Below are 21,960 nucleotides of genomic sequence, written 5' to 3'. Positions count from 1 at the left end.
TTCCTCAAAATTCTCTAACCAAATGGGCTCCGTGTCTCCAAAATGGTAAATAAAGACCACTAGAACTGATCACCTCTAACTGTCCTTTTGGTTCTAATATTCTAAGATTCTTGGGCCTATATTCCCAATGCACTTTGTCTGTATCTCTACTCGAGCAATTTTCTTAGTCTACTTTGCATTACAGGTTTATCTGACACCATCTCCTAAAGAAAAAGCCACAGGTAGGTTGTCCTACGTTGTTTTATATTCCCCGTAGCAATTAACATGGAGCTTTATACACAAGGTACTAAAAAAGTATTAGTTGAACTGACTTGATGCTAATTTCTCATTTTTTAATATTCATCCCTACTACACCATAATTATAGACTACCTTATTCTTTTTTTTTTTTTTTTGAGACGGAGTCTCGCTCTGTCTACCCAGGCTGGAGTGTAGTGGCCGGATCCTGGCTCACTGCAAGCTCCGCCTCCCGGGTTCACGCCATTCTCCTGCCTCAGCCTCCCGAGTAGCTGGGACTACAGGCGCCCGCCACCTGGCCAGGCTAGTTTTTTGTATTTTTTAGTAGAGACAGGGTTTCACCATGTTAGCCAGGATGGTCTCGATCTCCTGACCTTGTGATCCGCCCGTCTCGGCCTCCCAAAGTGCTGGGATTACAGTACCTTATTCTTTTGTACTGCCATTGGCCTGGTACTGTGTGAAATACATAGTCAATATTTTTTAAGAACCTGACGTGACTAGTTCTTTTTTTGAGACAGGGTATCACTCTGTTGCCCAGGCTACAGTGATGTGGCACAATCGTAGCTCACTGTAACCTCAAACTCCTGGGCTCAAGCAATCCTCCTGCCTTGGCCTCCCGATTAGCTAGGACATAACTGAAAGTGAAAGCAAGTATGACAACTTCGATCTTAGTTTTCATTTTAAAAATAACACTATGGGTGTGACCTTAGGCAAACTGCTTCATTTCTCCAGGCCTCATTAAGATATCTCTTACAACTTTTAAACAAAGTCTGGAGAGGACGTTGAGAGGAATTAGGTACAAACCCTTCTGAAAAACCCTAAGTTTATCTCTAGTATAGCACTTATCATTCTGTATTATAACTGTCTACTCATTACTCTCCTATACCAAACTCTGAGCTCTTGAAAGGCCAGAATTATGTATTTCATCTCTGAATCCAAGCATGTGCACAGAACGTGGCACACAGTAACAGTTCAATGTTCAATGGCCAAACTGCTGGAAATTACAAGTGCCTATACTTACGAATACTTTTATGTATAAACGGACTTACATAAACTTGTAAGAAATAATTCATCTCCCACATGTATAACCCTTTCAAATAACATTAAATAATAGTATTTTTCTTATTATCACCAACTAAAGTCCACGTTTTTTTGTTGGTAGTTTTTTTTTGTTTTTGTTTTTTTTAAGACAGGGTCTTGCTCTGTCACCAAAGCTGGAATGCAGTAGTGCAATCATGGCTCACTGCAGTCTCAACCCCCTGGACTCAAACAATTTTCCCACCTCAGCTCCCAGAGTAGCTGGTACTACAGGGATGTGTCACTACAACAAGCTAAGTTTTGTATGTTTTGTAGAGATGGGGTTTCATCATGTTGCCCAGACTGGTCTCAAACTCCAGAGCTCAAGCAATTCACCCACCTCAGCCTCCCAAAATGCTGGAATTATAGGCATGAGACACAGCACCAGGCTTAGGAAGTCCAATTATTGAACGCCCAGAATAATCTGAAATTCAGGATCCCTAGAAGATACCCTGACAGGAGCCTCAAAAGGGCATGCCTCCTATGCTCTAAATAATATACCTCCTTATACATACATACATACATACACATACATATATATATATTTGGAGACAGGTCTCACTCTGTCACCCAGGCAGGAGTGCAATGGTGCAATCATGGCTTAACGCAGCCTTAACCTCCTGAGCTCAAGAGACCCTTCCACCTCAGCCTCCCAAGTATCTGGGACTGCAGGTGTGCACCAAAATGCCCAGCTAAATTTTTTTATTTTCATTTTTTCGTAGAGACAGGGTCTTGAACTCCTGGCTTCAAACGATCCTCTTCTCTCGACCTCCCTAAGTGCTAGGATTATAGGCGTGAGCCACTATGCCTGACAATAATACCTAATGGTTATACATTATTTCATAGTTCAAAGCACTTTCACTTCCATTCTCTCAATCCTTAATAATGACCCCACAAGGAGGTATTATCAAATTTATTTTATATGTTGAAGAAACTGAGGCTCATATTTTAAATAATTTGCTAGCCTAAGGCAAGCTGATATCAGCTAAAGGAGGGCTTTCATATCTAGCCTCTCGCTTCAGTGCCCAAAAGAGGCAGAAACAAGAACACCACCATCTCCACTCCCCTGGCCTCTACAAACGAGGTGGATCAGACCACTATCTGCTATTGCTTTACTGAGCTGACTACCTCTTACGTTTTTCTTGTCTCTATAAAAATTAGTTGCCCAGAGTATTTTTATTATGTCTTAAGCAAAAAATGAGACCGGCCCAGGGAGAAAAATCCCCAAGACTACAAACAACCACATTCATAAGCTGCTGGCTTATATTTTTATATACAAAGCTGAAGAAATAAGGGCAAAACCTGCTCCAATGGGGAGTTGTAAACCCTACTGACCAAACAGCCCCTCAGCACTTAGGCAGGTAGTTATACACAGCTAATTTAGTTTGTAATAGTTTTGTGTACTTTCTTCAATAATTTGTACTGCCTATTGTTTTCTCCATACCATTCTAAATGCCTCAAGAGCAAAGGTCACATCTTCTAGTTAATTTACATCTGTTCCTGAACAATGACCACATAGTACCCAAACCAAAATTGGTTTTTCTGGCCTGGATATTTATATAAAGTATTACCCAAATTTAAAAATTAAAATACATAGGCTGGGTACAGTGGTTCATGCCTGTAATCCCAGCACTTGGGAGGCCAAGACAGAAGGATCACTTGAGGCCAGGAGCTCAAGACTAGCCTGAGCAACACAGTAAGACCTTGTCTCTATAAAAAATAAAACAAAATTAGTCAGGCATGGTGGCACACACCTGTGGTCCCAGCTACTTGGGAGGCTGAAGAGGGAGGATAGCTTAAGCCTCAGAGGTCAAGCCTACAGGGAGCCGAGATCACGTCACTGCACTCCAGATGACAGAGCAGACCCTACCTCAAAAATTAAAAAATAGTCTGGGTGTCATGGCTCATGCCTGTAATCTCAGCAGTTTGGGAGGCCGAGGCGGGTGGATCACCTGAGGTCAGGAGTTTGAGACCAGTCTGGCCAACATGGCGAAACCCCTCTCTACTAAAAATATAAAAATTAGCTGGTTGTTGGTGATGCATGCCTATAATCCCAGTTGCTCAGAAGGCTGAGGCAGAAGAATTGCTTGAACCTGTGAAGCAGAGGTTGTGGTGAGCTGAGATCATACCACTGTACTGCAGTCTGGGTGACAAAGCAAGACTCTGTCTTAAAAATAAATAATAAATAAATAAATAACAAAAAAATTTTAAAAAGATTTTAAGTAATTGACATTCTTCAACAGAGTAACATTTATAAAATCTACAGTTTCTAATAAAGAAACACCAAAAGACACTTAACACCTACAATGGTGCCAGACATACATTTGAGTGGGCACTCGATAAAATTGTGCTGAATGAATGATAACTGAGAGCTTAAAATCCATTAAAAACCACTTAAGGCATAATAAAATATCCAGGACAAAAGTCAAAAGAAATGACTAGAAACTATCAAGTTAATTGGAAAAATACGATTCTAAGGTAGTTCACTCAAAGTCATACTTAGGGTACCACAAGTGAACACTCTGGATTTAAGCACCACATTATATCTACAGCCAGAATGAATGCATTAGGGCAGTGACTTAGCACGAGGGTTCTCTCTGCTCAGACCAGCAGCATACAACCAGCAGCAGCTTGCCCCTTCCCCCAGTTAGTCCCCATTACCAACGCCCTGAAGCACAGCCACAGAACTGCAGCAGTTAAGCCAGGCAGTACTAAAAGTTAGAAGGAAATGAGCATGCCACCTGACACTTTTCTGGCACAGGCTAAGCTGATTAGTTTAGGTTACAAACACAACTACAAGATTCCAGTACACTGATGAAATGACTCTTTTCCTACAAACTAAAAATAACCTATTAAAACAGGAGTGTTCCTCAAGTATTTCTGCCCTGCCAGCAACCCAAAGTTCCATTTCCTCAAATCCTTCATTAGTCTAGTCTTATTGGATCCAAGTCTCCACACCTCCCCCATCTTCCCCACTCTTCATCCTAATGCTATGAACACAGTGAAAGACCTAAACTCCTTTCCTAATCTCATGCTTTTAATGTTTCTTTTCCAATAAGCAAACGTGCAGAACTTCCATGGCTCCTGCCTTGTGTAGAGCCACAACTGGAAGACATGCTGAGCTGCAGCAAAGAATAATGAAAAACAAAGGAAAACTGAAGGACAAGCTGCAGCATGCTCAGGAAGTCCGCTAAATGCTTTTCATTCAGGCAGGAATAGGAGGAGCCTCACCTACCTAGAAGAATACAGCATAGGCCGGGCGCCGTGGCTCAAGCCTGTAATCCCAGCACTTTGGGAGGCCGAGACGGGTGGATCATGAGGTCAGGAGATCGAGACCATCCTGGCTAACCCGGTGAAACCCCGTCTCTACTAAAAAATACAAAAAACTAGCTGGGCGAGGTGGCGGCCGCCTGTAGTCCCAGCTATTCGGGAGGCTGAGGCAGGCGAATGACGTAAACCCGGGAGGCAGAGCTTGCAGTGAGCTGAGATCCGGCCACTGCACTCCAGCCCGGGCGACAGAGCGAGACTCCGTCTCAAAAAAAAAAAAAAAAAGAACACAGCATAAGGACAAATAGTGTCTAGTATAAAGCTAGACTATACTTTATCACTTTAGAACAAAGCCATCAAGCGTGTTCTAGAGACAGACTCATGTCCAAATAGCTTTAGTATCCTATAAGAATCACTAGGCTGGCAGGGCGAGGTGGCTTACCCCTGTAATCCCAGCACTTTGGGAGGCTGAGGCCGATGGATCCCGAGGTCAGGAGTTCAAGACCAGTCTGACCAACACAGTGAAACTCTATCTCTACTAAAAATACAAAAATTAGCCGGGCGTGGTGGTGCATGCCTGTAATCCCAGCTATTCAGGAGGCTGAGGCAGGAGAATCACTTGAACCCGGGAGGCGGAGGTTGCAGTGAGCCGAAATCGCACCACTGCACTCCAGCCTGGGCAACAGAGCGAGACTCCAATTCAAAAAAAAGCATCATTAGGCTATCTCAGGGTTGAAGTGACATTTTCAGGGTAAACAAACTCCCATCATTTAAGCCAAATAAATCACGATTGAATTGCAGACTTTCCAGTCATACAGAGCTGAGAGAAGGACTCAAATCCTACTACTAGGAAGTGGAAATTCCAAAGAAGCTAGAAAACCCTGTCCTCAGTAGCTCTCCCTGCTCTCAGGCCCTGAGGTAAGCCAGCACTTCCTTTCCAAGGTCAAAAATTAACCATACACTTTGAACATCCTTATGCTTTGCAACAGCACCAGGAAAATGCCACAATGCTATGCCACCCTATAGACCTAAGACATTTGTTATTCTTGATTATTCCCAAGTGTAGTCACTTGGGATACTCATTAATGTACTTCCTAAAGATCCAACTTTCAAAGTAGTCTTCTCATGCTTATTTTTAACCTTTTACCATCTCTCTTAAAAAAAATTCACATGTCTTGGAGCACTGAAGAAGAAATAAAAAAGAAAAAGAAAAAGAAAACAAAAGTTGGCTTATCTATACAATCTACACTCTCAGAAAAATTCCTCCTGAAAAAAAGAAAAAAAAAACCTTGCCCTAAGACCACCCAAGATACACCGTGGTGAAGTTCCAATGTAGAATCATGCTGTGAGCAAAAGCAAATGGAAAGCTGCAGCCTTTCATCAAACAGCATTAGAACCTTCCAAGATTTGTAAAATCAAAGAATATCAGAGATGGAAAGATACTTAGGGTGCAATTATCTAGCCTAGCCTTTCATTTTAAAGATGGGGAAAATAAAGCCCAAAGAGAGGAAATGGAGTCTTGAAGCAAAGCTGGACCTAGGACCTAAGTGGCCAGACTCCCAACTCTGGTATCTTCTGCCACATGATACCTCTTCACAAGATTGACTTTAAGGGAGTCAGGTGGCTAAAGAGAGGGTGGGCAAAAGAAAGTAAACATATGGTACCAAGCAAACAAACCAACTCTCCGTGAATTCTCCCCTGCTGCTTTGTGGTGTGACCCAGGGAGAATTATTCCTCCCCCATATGCCTTAATTTCAAGAGTTTTTATCTTAAATATTATATAATTTTACTAAGAAGCAAGATATAATTATCATTCATGGCTTAATGGTCTCCCAACCACTATACAGGTAAAGTCAAAAACAATCGACTACTAGAATGGAAAGACTACATGAACCCTTAAACAGAAAGATTAACATCGTTTTGGGGCAAGGGGGTACATTTTTAAAAAAGATTACTCAACTAGATGGCTCCACTGAAGGAATCCACATCATCTGACTTCATATTCTGGTATTTAGACTTCGAGGAAAATAAGTTCACTTTTCTGACTCTTGGTTTCTTTAACAATAAAATGAAAGGTACAGACTTTCATTCATTCTAATGTTCTTTCAAACTCTAAATGACCTAACCTTGACAGGAGCCCTGACAGCACAAAAAAGACAAGGTACGAAAGTGTTGAGCTTACCCAGGTTTGGAGGTTTGCCCCATCATTTAAGCCAAATAAATCAAGCTTGAATTGCAGATTTTCCAGTCATACAGAGCTGAGAGAGGGACTCAATTCCTACTACTAGGAAGTGGAAATTCCAAGGAAGCTAGAAAACCCTGTCCTCAGTAGCCCTCCCCGGGAGCTGGCAGATACGCTTGGGTATCTGCTGGCCTAGTCCTATGTATGAGTCCTAGCAGATACACTTACAACCTGACAATATCAGTGGTCCCATTAAAATTAAAATGGAGAAAACAGTGCACACTTTCTTCAAAAGTATGCCCACTAAAACGTTGGCTGTGACCCCTGTAAGGATCTAGCTGGACCATCTGCAGATGGTTTAAATTTGCCATTGCTGATTTTTTTCTATTCCCTACCTTGATATCAAGTATTTACTGTCTTATTACTAAGTAAATCATATACTTTCTCAATATCCTCATTCTCTTTGTTTTTCTCTTTCATTTTAAGTGCATGTCAGACATTTAAAGATCTATGAAAAATAAATTCTTAGTAACAGGTAAACAACCAGAATTTTCAATAAACAGGGAAAAAACAACATTTGAGTGTGAGCAAGCTTTTTACTAAAGCACATCAGTCAATACAGTCAATTCAGCATTCTCCATTCAGAGGCTGCCTCTTCCCAGGGATGTGGTTAATGGTGAAAACAAAATAATGTGAGGAAAGAGGACAAAGGTTTCATTTTCTGCTGTCTCATCGACACATCTTAATATGGAGGACACAATAAATCAGAGATTAATGCAAGAAGTTAAATCAATGCAAAAGGAAATGCAAGCTCCAATGTCAATTATGAAAAGTAACGACTCTTAAATAAGCAAGTACTTGCCTGCCTGTCTGCCTACTAAGACTGGGTTAAAGATTATTTCTATCAACAAGGTTACAAACAGTAATTTTCAACTTTTTGTATGGATATACAATTACCTGGGTACTTGTTTAAATTACAGATGCCTCGGTACCATTTTCAAATCTTCTGATTAAGTGGATCTGTTGCAGAGCCCACAGACTGCATTCTGATACAGATAGTCCACAGACTATACTTTTTAAAATACTGTGAAGTGTGTACGGGAGGGGGATCGTTAGGTCTCCTGGACACATAAATATATGTCTTCTGGAGTGGTATAACCCACAGTAAAATACATGTTCCAAGGATGGCATGCAGGCCAATTTTTAACTGTACCAGACCCACTCCCCTCCTAAAGCAACTTCTGAAGTCAGTGCTCTCTCTATTCATATAAAGGGCCCTTCTAAGTAGTGACTAAAATACACTATGTTGGCTCCTATTTTAGATCCTATTTTAAAACAAGCAAGGCCAGTGTGGAGGCTCATGCTTGTAATCCCAGTACATAGGGAGGATAAGGTAGGAGGATCAGCTGAGCCCAGGAGTTTGGGGCCAGCCTGAGCAACATAGTGAGACCCAACATACTTGCTTCTCCTATTTTACTTCTCTTCATGGTTCTCAGTATTTCCTGAGATTCATTATATTTTATACTCACTTACACTCTCTATTCCTAGAACCCAGAACAGTACCTGGCATATGACAGATGCTCAACAGAAGTTTAAACAGGAAGAAGGCACCATCTTAGAAAACAAAATAAGTTCTTAGTCTTACACCCTGTTCAGTTTACTGACCATACTGTCAGCTGTACCTTTCATCCTGGATGGCCATTCTTGCTTTTGATGTTTACAGAATTCAGGAAACTGAATATAGGTACCAGCCCAGAGAGGCTCTCTGCTACCTGAGAACTACTACGATTGTAATGTGCAATTTCTGCCCCAACTGAGCTACAACAGAAGTTTAAATATCTAGCCTACAGACAGATGTTCCCACATGCCTTAAACTCCACAGGAATGAGTTGTCTTTTACTATGTGAGAAGTAAAATGTAATGTTGGCAAATACCAGTGTGAGAGCTACAAGTTTCAACAAAAGCAGCACACAGTATACTGGCAGCCAAAATCACTTCATTCTATTCTGCATTAGGTCAGCCAAACACTTCCTGTCAAGACTCAGTAACTCTTAGGCCGGGCATGGTGGCTCACGCCTGTAATCCCAGCACTTTGGGAGGCCAAGGCGGGCGGATCACAAGGTCAGAAGATCAAGACCCTCCTGGCTAACGTGGTGAAAACCCGTCTCTACTAAAAATACAAAACATTAGCTAGGCGTGATGGCGGGCGCCTGTAGTCCCAGCTACTCAGGAGGCTGAGGCGTGAACCCGGGAGGCGGAGCTTACAGTGAGCCGAGATGGCACCACTGCACTCTAGCCTGGGTGACAGAGCGAGACTCCGTCTCAAAAAAAACAAAAAAGACTCAGTAACTCTCACCCTACATTTTTGTCTATTCATTCATCTATGGGCAGTCATGTCTTATAAAGCACACATTACTAAGTGCTTTATATATATCACCCTATTCCTCAAAATAATTCTGTAAGTGTTATTATTCTCATTTTAGAGATTACAAAATTGAAGCTCCAAGGCACTTAGCAATTTGCAACTAATAACTAATTAGCAGGGCTGGGATTTGCATTCAGGTCTACCTGACTTTAAATTCTTGGTTTTTTCACTGTAATAGTTTAATTCTTAAGGCTTCTCCCACCACCTCCCACCCTCTGCACTAAGTCTGGCACATAGAAGACATCTGTTATTTACTGAATCCATGAGAGTTAAAAAGGATAATTTAATTCAAACTCAAGTATCTGTCTAGGATCAAATTCTTCAGCTCCAATTTTAGTTTTGGGTTTTTATTTTTTATTATTATTATTATTTTTTTCTTTGAGACGGAGTCTCACCCTGTTGCCCAGGCTGGAGTGCAGTGGCACGATCTCGGTTCACTGCAAGCTCCGCCTCCCGGATTCAGGCCATTCTCCTGCCTCAACCTCTTGAGTAGCTGAGGCTACAGGTGCCCGCCTCCATGCTCAGCTAATTTTTTGTATTTTTAGTAGAGATGGAGTTTCTCCGTGTTAGCCAGGATGGTCTTGATCTCCTGACCTCATGATCTGTCCACCTCAGCCTCCCAAAATGCTGGGGTTACAGGCGTGAGCCACCGCACCTGGCCTCGTTTTAGTTTTAAAAAGAAAAACATTGGCCGCACGCAGTGGCTCATGCCTGTAATCCCAGCACTTTGGGAGGCCGAGGCAGGTGGATCACAAAGTCAGGAGTTCAAGACCAGCCTCACCAATATGGTGAAACCTTGTCTCTAGCAAAAATACAAAAATTAGCTGGGCATGGTGGCACATGCCTGTAATCCCAGCTACTTGGGAGGTTGAGGCAGGAGAATCGCTTGGAACCCAGGAGGCAGAGGTTGCAGTGGAGTGAAACTTTGTCTCAAAAAAAAAAAAGAAAGAAAAAGGAAAATAAAAATTAAGTTCATTCAAGTCGCTTTGAATTTTTAAAAAAGTGGAAAATACAGGTTTTTCAGTTAAAAAAAAAAAAAACTGGGTTTATTCCAAAATGGAATCCATCATAACATAATTCATTACTATGGGACTCTGGATATAAAGCAAGTGAAATCATAAAAAGCAGCATAACCTAGTATACTAAGACATGGATGTGAAGTAAAATCTGAATTTATGTGTTAAGTTTCGGCTAAAATAGAGATAAATGTACTTGCCTCCCCATCTAACAATCAAATGTGCTAATGCTTATAAAAACACTTCATAAATGTAAAGTGTTATACAAAATTAATTATTAGTGTTGAGCCTTGAAGACAGAATAAAAGCCTCTAAGGCCAGCATTATTAAAAGTCCCACCATACTTGGAGCATTACAAGGTAAATATCTTAAACTCAAATTAGTTTATCCTTAAGAAAGAAAGGATGTGGTTTGACCATTACTAATCTTTTTATAATATGTCTAAGTGCTATCTCTCCAATTGGCACTATTAAGCCTCCAATAGCAGAGAACTGGGATATATACCTCAATATATTGTTTCACTTTGAGAAGGATTATAACCCTGGCCTCATTGTGGGAGAGGGACACTGGGTTCTATAACTAGATAATAATTCCCTCCTTTCATGCTAAGGCACTTATCTATTCAGAACATTAGATGTCAGATCTGTAATACTGAGTGATAAAAAATATTCCAGATTATTTCTTCCAGCTATAAAAGCTGTGCTTCTTAGGTGGAGCCAATAAACATTAACAGCATAGGCCTATATACTGATTAGTCTTCCCTAAGCTAAAGAGAAAATAAACAGAAAATATTCAACAATCTTAAAAGGCTATAGCATCAGTCCTAACGAATGTCACAAAGTGCATTTATCAATGACATTGCTGAGACTGATATGAAATAAAATATTTTTAAAGCCAATGGAATTTGGGTAGATGAGAGTGTGTTTAGAAGCTACTGGGATTGTGTGTATATGTTGGGGCATATTTTAAATAATGATCGAAATAGAAAAATCTCATCATTAGACTCATCATTCTCTTATTTTCAGCCCTCAAGAATTAATGATCATTGCCTTGATAATCTGGGTTATCAAAACCCAGATTATAAAGATGATAATGAGGCCAGGCACGGTGGCTCACACCTGTAATCCCAGCACTTTGGGAGGCCAAGGCAGGCAAAGCGCCTGAGGTCAGGAGTTCAAGACCAGCCTGACCAACACACAGAAACCCCGTCTCTACTAAAAATACAAAAACTAGCCAGGCATGGAAGCGCATGCCTATAATCCCAGCTACTCAGTAGGCTGAGGCAGGAGAATCGCTTGAACCCGGGAGGCGGAGGATGCGGTGAGCCAAGATCATGCCATTGTACTCCAGCCTGAGCAACAAGAACAAAAACTCCATCTCAAAAATAAATAAATAATAAATAAATAAAAAAGACAATGAGCTTCAGAATCTTGCAACACATTTTAACATGAGTATAGCCTTATAATTCAACATTTCCTCCAACCCATCTCTCAACAAAATCCTCCAACTATTCCACTCCTACTAGAGAAACAAATTCCATCCCATCAAACTTTCCTAAGGAAGTAAGATCACTTAAAAGATTTTCCTCCCCGTTTCATTCATTTTCTGCATCTGTATCTATGTTTATATATGTACCATGTGCCAGAATCACAATTCCATTATATATCTGCAAGTGATCATAGCAGACAATATTATAAATACTATAAATAAATAAGCAGATTTAGAATACAGGTGACTAACACATAAGTAAGATGTATAAAGGGTTATCCACAATAACTACAGATTAGTCTAAATTCCTTAATGCATCACTCAAGGCCCTGGCAAGCTGGAGGTTATCTTTTTCCTTCTAGGGACACACTGATCTAACCATTTCCGGAAGACAAATTACTTCATGTTATAACTTTGCCCAGACATTTTTCCTGCCTGGAATGCCCTCTCCAGCTCATCAAATCTATTCAAGAAATTCAACGCTAACCTCTCTTCGGTGGAACCTTTCCATACTCACTATTCTTTAACTCTACCCTTGTTGAAAACCTACTGACACTTGCTATACAAGCATATATTACTATGATAAATGTAATGTTCTTTTATACAGGACATACATAAACATTTGTGTATGTGTTTATGTCATACTACTCCAAGTAAAACACAAAACTCACTGAAGGTGCAGAACTGTCATTTCTTTGTATTTTTACCTGTACAATATTATGAATATAACAGTTACCCAATAGAGACATATTTAAGAAAAAAATAAAAGAGGGAAAGAGAGGGGGGTATCCTTAGGATCAACCAAGTTAATAGTTTCCTTTTTTTTTTTTTTTTTTTTTTTTGTAGAGATGGGGTCTCTCACTATATAGCCCAGTATGGTCTTGAATTCCTAGACTCAAGCAATCCTCCTACCTCAGCCTGGCAAAGTGCTGGGATTTCAGGTGTGAGCCACCATGCCCAGTCCCCAAATTAAGAGTTTCTTGAAATTAAGCCCTTATCAATGGCCTGAATCCTTCCGTTGTTTTATGGAGTACCATTTGTATTCATCAGTGGTTTCCCATCACTTAAAATAAAACTCTACAGAATCTGGCTATTGCCACCCCTCCTACTTCATCTCCTATCATATTCTACCATTCTCTCTGAGACCTCTTACTCAATGTTTCATATACATACATTGGCCTCCTGGGTCCTCACTTCGGCCAGCTCATTTCCACCTTAAGATCCTTCTACCTGGGGGCCAGGCATAGTGGCTCACACCTGTAATCCCAGTACCTTGGGAGGCCAAGGTGGGCAGATCACCTGAAGTCAAGAGTTTGAGGCCAGCCTGGGCCAACATGGTGAAACTCCGTCTCTACTAAAAATACAAAAATTAGCCAGGCGTGGTGGTAGGCGCCTGTAATCCCAGCTACTAGGGAGGCTGAGGCAGGAGAATCACTTGAACCCAGGAAGTGGAGGTCATAGTGAGCTGAGATCACTCCCACTGCAACCCAGCCTGGGTGACAGAGTGAGACTCCGTCTCAAAAAAAAAAAAAAAAGATCTTTCTACTTGGAGCTACCTCTGCGTTCCCGTGGCAGCTACTGCCTCCTAATTCAAGTCACAGTTCAAATATCATTCCTCGGCCGGGCGCGGTGGCTCAAGCCTGTAATCCCAGCACTTTGGGAGGCCGAGACGGGCGGATCACGAGGTCAGAAGATCGAGACCATCCTGGCTAACACGGTGAAACCCCGTCTCTACTAAAAAATACAAAAAACTAGTCGGGCGAGGTGGCGGGCGCCTGTAGTCCCAGCTACTTGGGAGGCTGAGGCAGGAGAATGGCATAAACCCAGGAGGCAGAGCTTGCAGTGAGCTGAGATCCAGCCACTGCACTCCAGCCTGGGCGACAGAGCGAGACTCTGTCTCAAAGAAAAAAAAAAAAAAAAAAACAAATATCATTCCTCAGAAATGCCTTAGCTGACAATCCTAGCGAAAGCTGCACTCCTCTCACATTACTTCCTAGTATATGAAACTTCTCTTTTTCTCCATCTCTATCTGAAATGATTCTGTTGATGTTTACTACTTGTCTCTCCCAACCAGCATGTAAACTCCATGAAGAGAAGGATTTTGAGTTTTGTTCACCACTGTACCCCAGTGCCTAGCCTGGAATACTAGCTGGTATGCAGAAGGCAGTCAATAAATATTAATTTAAAAAAAAAAAAAAGAGTTTGTTTCCTCTCAGCTACTACTGTAGTTTTCCTCAGGAGCAAGAACACTGTTTCCTGCTCCTATTTATTTATTTATTTTATTTTTTGAGATGGAGTCTCACCCTGTCACCCAGGCTAGAGTACAGTAGTGTGATCTCGGCTCACAGCAACCTCTGCCTCCCGGGTTCAAGTGATCCTCTTGCCTCAGCCTCCCAAGTAGCTGGGTTTACAGGCGCATGCTATCACACCCAGCTAATTTTTGCATTTTTAGTAGAGACAAGGTTTTGCCATGTTGGCCAGGCTGGTCTCGAACTCCTGACCTCAGGTTATCTGCCCACCTCTGCCTCCCCAAATGCTGGGATTACAGGTGGAAGCCAGCACGTCTGGCCCTCCTGCTCCTTTTTAAAAGACAGAGTCTCGGCCAGGCACAGTGGCTCAGGCCTATAATCCCAGCACTTTGGGAGGCTGAGGTAGGCGGATCACCTGAGATCAGGAGTTCAAGACCAGCCTGACCAACATGGAGACACCTCGTCTCTACTAAAAATACAAAATTAGCCAGGCATGGTGGCGCATGCCTGTAATCCCAGCAACTCAGGAGGCTGACGCAGGAGAATCACTTGAACCCGGGAGGTTGAGGTTGTAGTGAGCCAAGACCACGCCATTGCATTCCAGCCTGGGCAACAAGAGCAAAACTCCATCTTTCTTTCTTTTTTTTTTTTTTTTTTTTTTTTTTTTTTTTTTTTTAAAAAGGGGGGGTTTCACTCTGTGGCCCAGGCTGGAGTGCAGTGGTGTGATCATAGCTCACTGCAGCTCTAACTTTTGGGTTCAAGCAATCCTCTCCCTTCAGCCTCCTGCGTAGCTAGTACAACAGACATTTGCTACCACGTTTGGCTTTTTCTTTTTTTTTCCGAGACAGAGTCTCACTCTTATCACCCAGGTTGGAGCACAATGGCACAATCTCGGCTCACTGCAACCTTCACCTCCCGAGTTCAAGCGATTCTCATGCCTCAGCCTTCCAAGTAGCTGGGGTTACAGGTGCCTGCCACCACATCTGGCTAATTTTTTGTATTTTTAGTAGAGACGGGGTTTCACCATGTTGGCCCAGGCTGGTCTCAAACTCCTGACCCTCTCAGGTTATCCACCTGCCTTGGCCTCCCAAAGTGCTGGGATTACAAGCACAAGCCACCGCGCCCAGGCCACACCTGGCTTATTTTTAATTTTATTTTTGTAGAGACAGAGTCTCACTATGTTGCCCAAGGTGCTGTTTCCCACCTTTAATCTCCCACAACCTCTAACAGACTAAATGCACTGAAATCACCAAATAACTGCTCAACAAAGGAGGACAGAAATATGGTTATTTCTTTTTCTGGCACACCCCCTCCAGTTACATCTTTAAGTCAACAAATATTCATTAAGTACCTACCATGAGTCAGGCAGTGAGCTAGGCATCATTCTAATTTCTTACTTTTTCAATGTCATACTCATCAATGATATTCTGAAAGGTCAAACACCTGGTCATAAGCTAAAGAAGCCTTGACACCACCACCCCCAGTCGATCTCACTTTATTGAACAAAGAAATGCGACTAATTACAGCTACCTGCAGGGCACCATATAAACGTACTAGTTACTCTTAATGTCAGGAGACCACACAGAAAACTTTACTGTCCAATTCTTAATATGCGTCAGTCTCTCGTCTACTATTGTTCTTCAAGAGAACATGTCTTTAAAAAAAAAAAAAACACTGTAAGAGACATTCCTGAGAAATCTGGAGACATCTGAATATGGGCTGATTAAAAACAAACAATTTTTGGCTGGGTGCGGTGGCTCAAGCCTGTAATCCCAGCACTTTGGGAGGCCGAGACGGGCGGATCACGAGGTCAGGAGATCGAGACCATCCTGGCTAACACGGTGAAACCCCGTCTCTACTAAAAATACAAAAAAAACTAGCCGGGCGAGGTGGCGGGCGCCTGTAGTCCCAGCTACTCGGGAGGCTGAGGCAGGAGAATGGCGTAAACCCAGGAGGCGGAGCTTGCAGTGAGCTGAGATCCGGCCACTGCACTCCAGTCCGGGCGACAGAGCGAGACTCCACCTCAAAAAAAAAAAAAATTTTTTTTTTTAGGTGTGAGAATGGTACGGTGGTTGTGTAGCAGATTATCCTTATTATTTAGGGTGACACATCTGCAGCTTGTCAAATTGTTCAGAAAAAAATTTATTGTGATATATATAGAGACACAGATACTAACAGCTACTTAAGTATAATAAGGCAAACAGTTGATAATTACTGAATTCCAATGAATATTCTAATAAATATTCTATCAACTCTTCTATGTTTGAAATTTTTCATAAGAAGTTGGTGAGAAGAAAATGTTTAAGAAGATTATTATGTGCAACTTTCTGGCTATAACTACTCGATGGTCTTTAATACAAGCCTTTACATATAATTAGACCAAAACTGATGCAGAAAATACTACAGGACTCAGAAACTGAACCACTAAAACACAAGAAATACTGACATAAGAAGTAAGGAACCCAAGGCAAAAACCTGGGCAAAAGCCTAGGCTAAGTCCCTTCTTAACCAGCCTTAGGTTCAGAAAAGAAAGACACTCTATTTTGAAAGCCCACTTCTAGAAAGCACAACACATGCAGACCCAATCTTTCAGCCTTATCCTCCAAGGAGATAAGTCTATGATGGGAAACTAAACTACAAAATCACAGTGACAATATATACGAACAGAGCTTTCTAAGTTCACAAGTATTTTAAAAATATAACTTATTATTGCTTTATTACTTAAGCAGATATTAAGAACTATAATCCCAACCACCAATGTAATAATGGATTCAAGCCAAGATTATCAGTGGATGCTAAAACCATTTGGTTGGAAAATAGTATATTCATACTCTCTCAAAGTCACCATAAAGATTTCTTACAAAGGGAAGTAGGGATCTTTACAATGGAGAGATAAAACTTACCATCAACAATAATGAGACAGGCTGGGCGCAGTGGCTCATGCCTGTAATCCCAGCACTCTGGAAGGCCAAGGCAAGTGGATGACTTGAGGTCAGGAGTTCAAGAACAGCCTGGCCAAAATGGTGAAACCCTGTTTCTACTAAAAATACAAAAATTAGCCAGGCATGGTGGTGCACACTTGTCATCCCAGCTACTTGGAAGACTGAGGCGGGAGGATCACTTGAACCTAAGAGGCGGAGGCTGCAGTGAGCCGAGATCATGCCACTGCACTTCAGCCTAAGCAACAGAGAGAGACCCCATCTCAAAAAAATATAAATAAATAAATGAAGAGACAGACTGACATTATATGACTCCCAATACGACACAAGGGGAAGTACACAGCAGCATCTATGTAATATTTCTTCCCAAAAATGATTACCCTGAACCTAAGTATAAGACAACAATCAGACAAATCCAATTTATGGGACATTATAACTGGCCTGTACTCTTCCAAAGGAGAATGTTATTAAAGATATACACACAAACAAGTTAGAATGGACTGTTCTAGATCAGGGGTCTGCAAACTAAAGTTTTATAGGAACACAACAATGCCCATTTGTTTATGTATAATTTATGGCTGTTTTTCCCTCACAAGAGACAAGATGGCCCACAAAGCTGAAAGTAGTATCTAGCTCTTGACAGAAAAAGTCTGCCGACTCCTACTCTAGATTAAAACAGACACGAGCCTAGGCACGGTGGCTCACACCTACAATCCTAACACTCTGGTAGCCCAAGTGAGGAGGATCACTTGAGTCCAAGAGTCTGAGACCAGCCTGGGCAACACAGCAATACCCCATTTCTATAAACAATTTTAAAAATTAGCTGGATGTGGTGGTGCACGTCTGCAGTCCCAGCTACTCATGAGGCTAAAACAGGAGGATCACTTCAGCCCAGGAGATGGAGGCTACAGTGAAGTATGAACACACCACTGCACTCCAGCCTCGGTGAAAGAGTGAGACCCAGTCTCTTAAAAAATAAACAAGGCCAGGTGTGGTGACTCACCCCCGCAATCCCAGCACTTTGGGAGATCAAGGCAGGAGGACTGCTTGAGCCCAGGGGTTCAAGACCAGCCTGGGCAACATGGTGAGACCCTGTCTCTACAAAAATTTTTTAAAAATTAGCTAGGCATGGTGGCACACACCTGTGGTCCCAGCTACTCGGGAGGCTGAGGTAAGAGAATTACTTGAGCCCAAGAAGTTAAGGCTGCAATGAGCCATGATCAGGCCACTATACTCCAGCCTGGGGGACAGCATGAGACCCTGTGGGAAACAAACAAAAATAGCAGTGGAAATTAATTGCCATGCTTTTCTTTTTTTCCCCAACTTTTAAGTTCAGAGGTACATATGCAGAACGTGCAGGTTTATAACACAGATCAATTGTGTGCCATGGTGGTTTGCTGCACAGATCATCCCATCACCCAGGTACTAAGCCCAGCATCCAGTAGCTGTTCTTCCTGATGCTCTCCCTCCTCCCAACCCCACCATGCTTTATTAAGCAATGAAAGCGCAATACAAAAACTCAATCCCCTGGAGTATGTTTCAAGAAAAATCCATGTAACAAGGAACTATCACCAACAAAACAAATACCAATTCGCAATTCTTTGGGGCTAAATGTGTTTTGAAATTCAAAATTTTTCAAACTTTGGAAACTTAAGGACTGGCGCAGCACCCAACAGGCAAACACATTAATATTTCTACAGTTAAATATGTGAACAATCCTAATAAAAGGTGAGATAAAGATTATAAATAGCCTGCTTCAATTCAGGTCAGGTTTTGCCAGGAAGCAAATTACTTTTTTCATTTTTAAATGCATTTTGGCTTTTAGAATTACATACAAAGAACTATGGACTCCTTGGGAATATTCTACACTTGTATTCAAATCATTTAATCAGCCTACACTAGTACCTACTTACGGGGTGGAGTTGGGTAGACTTCAGAGATTTTCCAAGGGAACTGTATTTGTGATTCCAACATAGTTGCATATTCCACTGAAGATTTGGAAAAACCACATTAATATGAACAAGTGGTTAGGAACAGGCACAGTACTGGAATAAATCATTTTAATCAGGATTCAAAGCAACCAGAGAGAACATGGGTTGGGACAGCATAAAAGCACTCATGCTGGACCAGAGTTGCTATACATATATCATAGGTAGCCAATTCAAGAGTTTAGAAATACATGTAACTGTTTAAGGCTGCGAATAGGTCCTCAAAGGAAGGGAAGATGATTAAAATTTTAAATGCATCAACTTATACCTAAAATATGTAACAAATATATGTTGGTTTTATTTGATGCTACAAATTATTAGGGATCAGAATCTGGAGACAAATTACTATAATCCTTAGTTGAGAAGGTGGTAAATTCTTGATATAACTCCTTAACCAGACTAACTTAGTAACCCATGACAAAGTAGTATACTGGAAATAGCAGTGAACTGAAAGTCCAGAAGACCTCAATTCTCATCTCAATTCTGCTAGTACCTAATTATATCACCTGACCCAGAAACACAGTAGACACCCAGCAAATGGGTTGCTAAATCAATGAACTTTTTTGTGCCTCTAATTCATCATTTGTGTCACAGAACACTGGATTAAAGAAATTCAGGCCGGGCACAGTGGCTCACGCCTGTAATCCCAGCACTTTGGGAGGCTGAGGAGGGAGGATCACCTGAGGTCAGGAGTTCGAGACCAGCCTGACCAACATGGAGAAACCCCGTCTCTACTAAAAATACAAAATTAGCCAGGCGTGGTGGTGCGTGCCTGTAATCCCAGCTACTCGGGAGGCTGAGGCAGGAGAATCGCTTAAACCGGGGAGGCGGAGGTTACAGTGAGCTGAGATCACGCCACTGCACTCCAGCCTGGGCAACAAGAGTGAAACTCCTCTCAAAAAAAAAAAAAAAAAAAAGAAATTTAAAGGTCTGGTTTAGCTATAAATTCTTAAATAAAAATGCAGGTTTATTCAAATGATGAGAGTTGGTCAGAATTAATTACGACTAATTTTAAAGAAACAGACATTACAGGTGGCTCACACCTGTAATCCCAGCACTTTGGAAGCCGAGGCGGGTGGATCACAAGGTCAGGAGATCAAGACCATCCTGGCCAATATGGTGAAACCCCATCTCTACTGGAAAAAAAACACAAAAAATTAGCCAAGCATGGTGGTGCACACCTGTAGTCCCAGCTACTCGGGAGGCTACGGCAGGGGAATTGCTCGAACCTGAGAGGCAGAGGTTGCAATGAGCCAAGATCATGCCACTGCACTCCAGCCTGACGACAGAGGAAGACTCCGTCTTAAAACACACACACACACACACACACACAAACACACACACACACAAACACACACACACACACACAGAGGGTCCTTCATTAAAGAGGAAAAAACAAAAATGAAATTTTCCAGCAAAGGTAAAACAGCATTACATAGGTTCTATGGTGAGAACAAATGAGAGGGAGTATAATATGATCTATAACATGTGTCCCCCAGGACCTTATCAACTCAAACTTTAGTACTGTGTGACCTAAAAGATTAGTCCAAATCATTCACTTTACAGATGAGAAAACTGACTCTGAAAAAATTACATTAATATGACCAAGGTCATACTCTCTGGCAGCGACAATGACAGGACTAAAACCCGAACTTCCCCAGCTCCTGGTTAAATGCTTACTTCCTTTCTTGTAATCAAAGACTTCTAGAACTGCGTAACAACAATGGTGCTATCTGTCATATGGCAATCACTTCAGTCAACATATGCTCTGTCAGAACCTCTAGTTCCACTATATCATCTTTATACATGGCATGGGCAATGAACTCTAGGCAATTAAATAAAAAAACCCACACAGAAAGTATTTCCAAATCCTATATCCAGTAAGAGACGAGTATCCAGAATACACAGAGAGATACAGAGAGCTTACGACTCAATAATAAAAATTAGCCAACTAAAAATCAGAAAAGGATTTGCACAGGCATTTCTCCAAAGAAGATATACGAATAGCCAATAAGCATATGAAAAGATGCTCAACATCATTAACCGTTAGGAAACTGCAAATCAAAACCAAAGTGAGGCTGGGCGTGGTGCTCACACCTGTAATCCCAACACTTTGGGAGGCTGAGGCGGGTGGATTACCTGAGGTCAGGAGTTCGAAACCAGCCTGGCGAACATGTCGAAACCCCACCTCCACTAAAAATACAAAAGTTAGCCGGGTGTGGTGGCGGGCACCTGTAATCCCTGCTACTCGGGAGGCTGAGGCAGGAGAATTGCTTGAACCCGGGAGACGGAGGCTGCAGTGAGCCAAGATGGTGCCACTGCACTCTAGCAGGGGCCACAAGAGCAAAACTCCATCTCAAAAAAAAAAAAAAAAAAAAAAAAAAAGATGACACTTCATCCCACTAGTATGGCTATAATAAAAAAAGACAATAACAACTGTTAGGAGAATGTAGAGAAACTGGAACCCTCATACACTACTATTGAGAATGTAACATGATACAGACACTGAGAAAAGGGTCTGGCAGTTTGTCAAAAAGTCAAACATAGAGGTACTATATGACCCAGCAATTCTACTCTAGGAATTATACCCCCAAAAATGAAAACTTATGTCCATACCAAAACTTGTAGAACAAGTATTATTTATGACAGCCAAAAAGTGAAAACAACCCAAATGTCCATCAACTAAGAAACAGATAACACAAAATGTATTATTATTATTATTATTTTGAGATGGAGTCTCGCTCTGTTGCCCAGGCTGGAGTGCAATGGCGTGATCTCAGCTCACTGCAACCTCTACGTCCTGGGTTCAAGCGATTCTCCTGTCTTAGCCTCCTGAGTAGCTGGGATTACAGGTGCATGCCATCATGACCAGCTAATTTTTTTTCTTTTTTTTTTTGTATTTTAGTAGAGACAGGGTTTCACTGTGTTGCCCAGGCTGGTCTCGAACTCCTGAGCTCAGGCAATCCACCCAGCTCAGCCTCCCAAAGAGCAAGGATTACAGGCGTGAGCCACCACACCCGGCCACAAAATATAGTATTATTATACAATGGGTTATTAGCCCTAAAAAAATAAAACGAAGTACTGATAGATACTA

At 41.7% G+C, this 21,960-nt stretch overlaps 1 protein-coding gene across 3 annotated transcripts in view; it reads right to left on the bottom strand.

The window, feature by feature from the left end:
• Positions 1-21,960, bottom strand: part of LUZP1 (leucine zipper protein 1) — a 98,000-nt gene that overhangs the window by 34,921 nt on the left and 41,119 nt on the right. The window contains exon 1 of one of the 3 annotated variants that reach the window (XM_031934592.1): positions 16,843-16,951. The exons of the other annotated variants lie outside the window; for them this stretch is intronic. The gene's annotated coding sequence lies outside the window, so the exon portion shown is untranslated. Of the gene's footprint in view, positions 1-16,842; positions 16,952-21,960 lie in introns of those variants that run through there. 3 annotated transcript variants of the gene reach the window in all.

The sequence above is a fragment of the Piliocolobus tephrosceles genome, chromosome 1 (assembly GCF_002776525.5).
Source record: "Piliocolobus tephrosceles isolate RC106 chromosome 1, ASM277652v3, whole genome shotgun sequence".
NCBI lineage: Eukaryota > Metazoa > Chordata > Mammalia > Primates > Cercopithecidae > Piliocolobus > Piliocolobus tephrosceles.
Note: the sequence above shows the minus strand (reverse complement) of the source record. Positions and strands in the feature narration are given on the sequence as shown.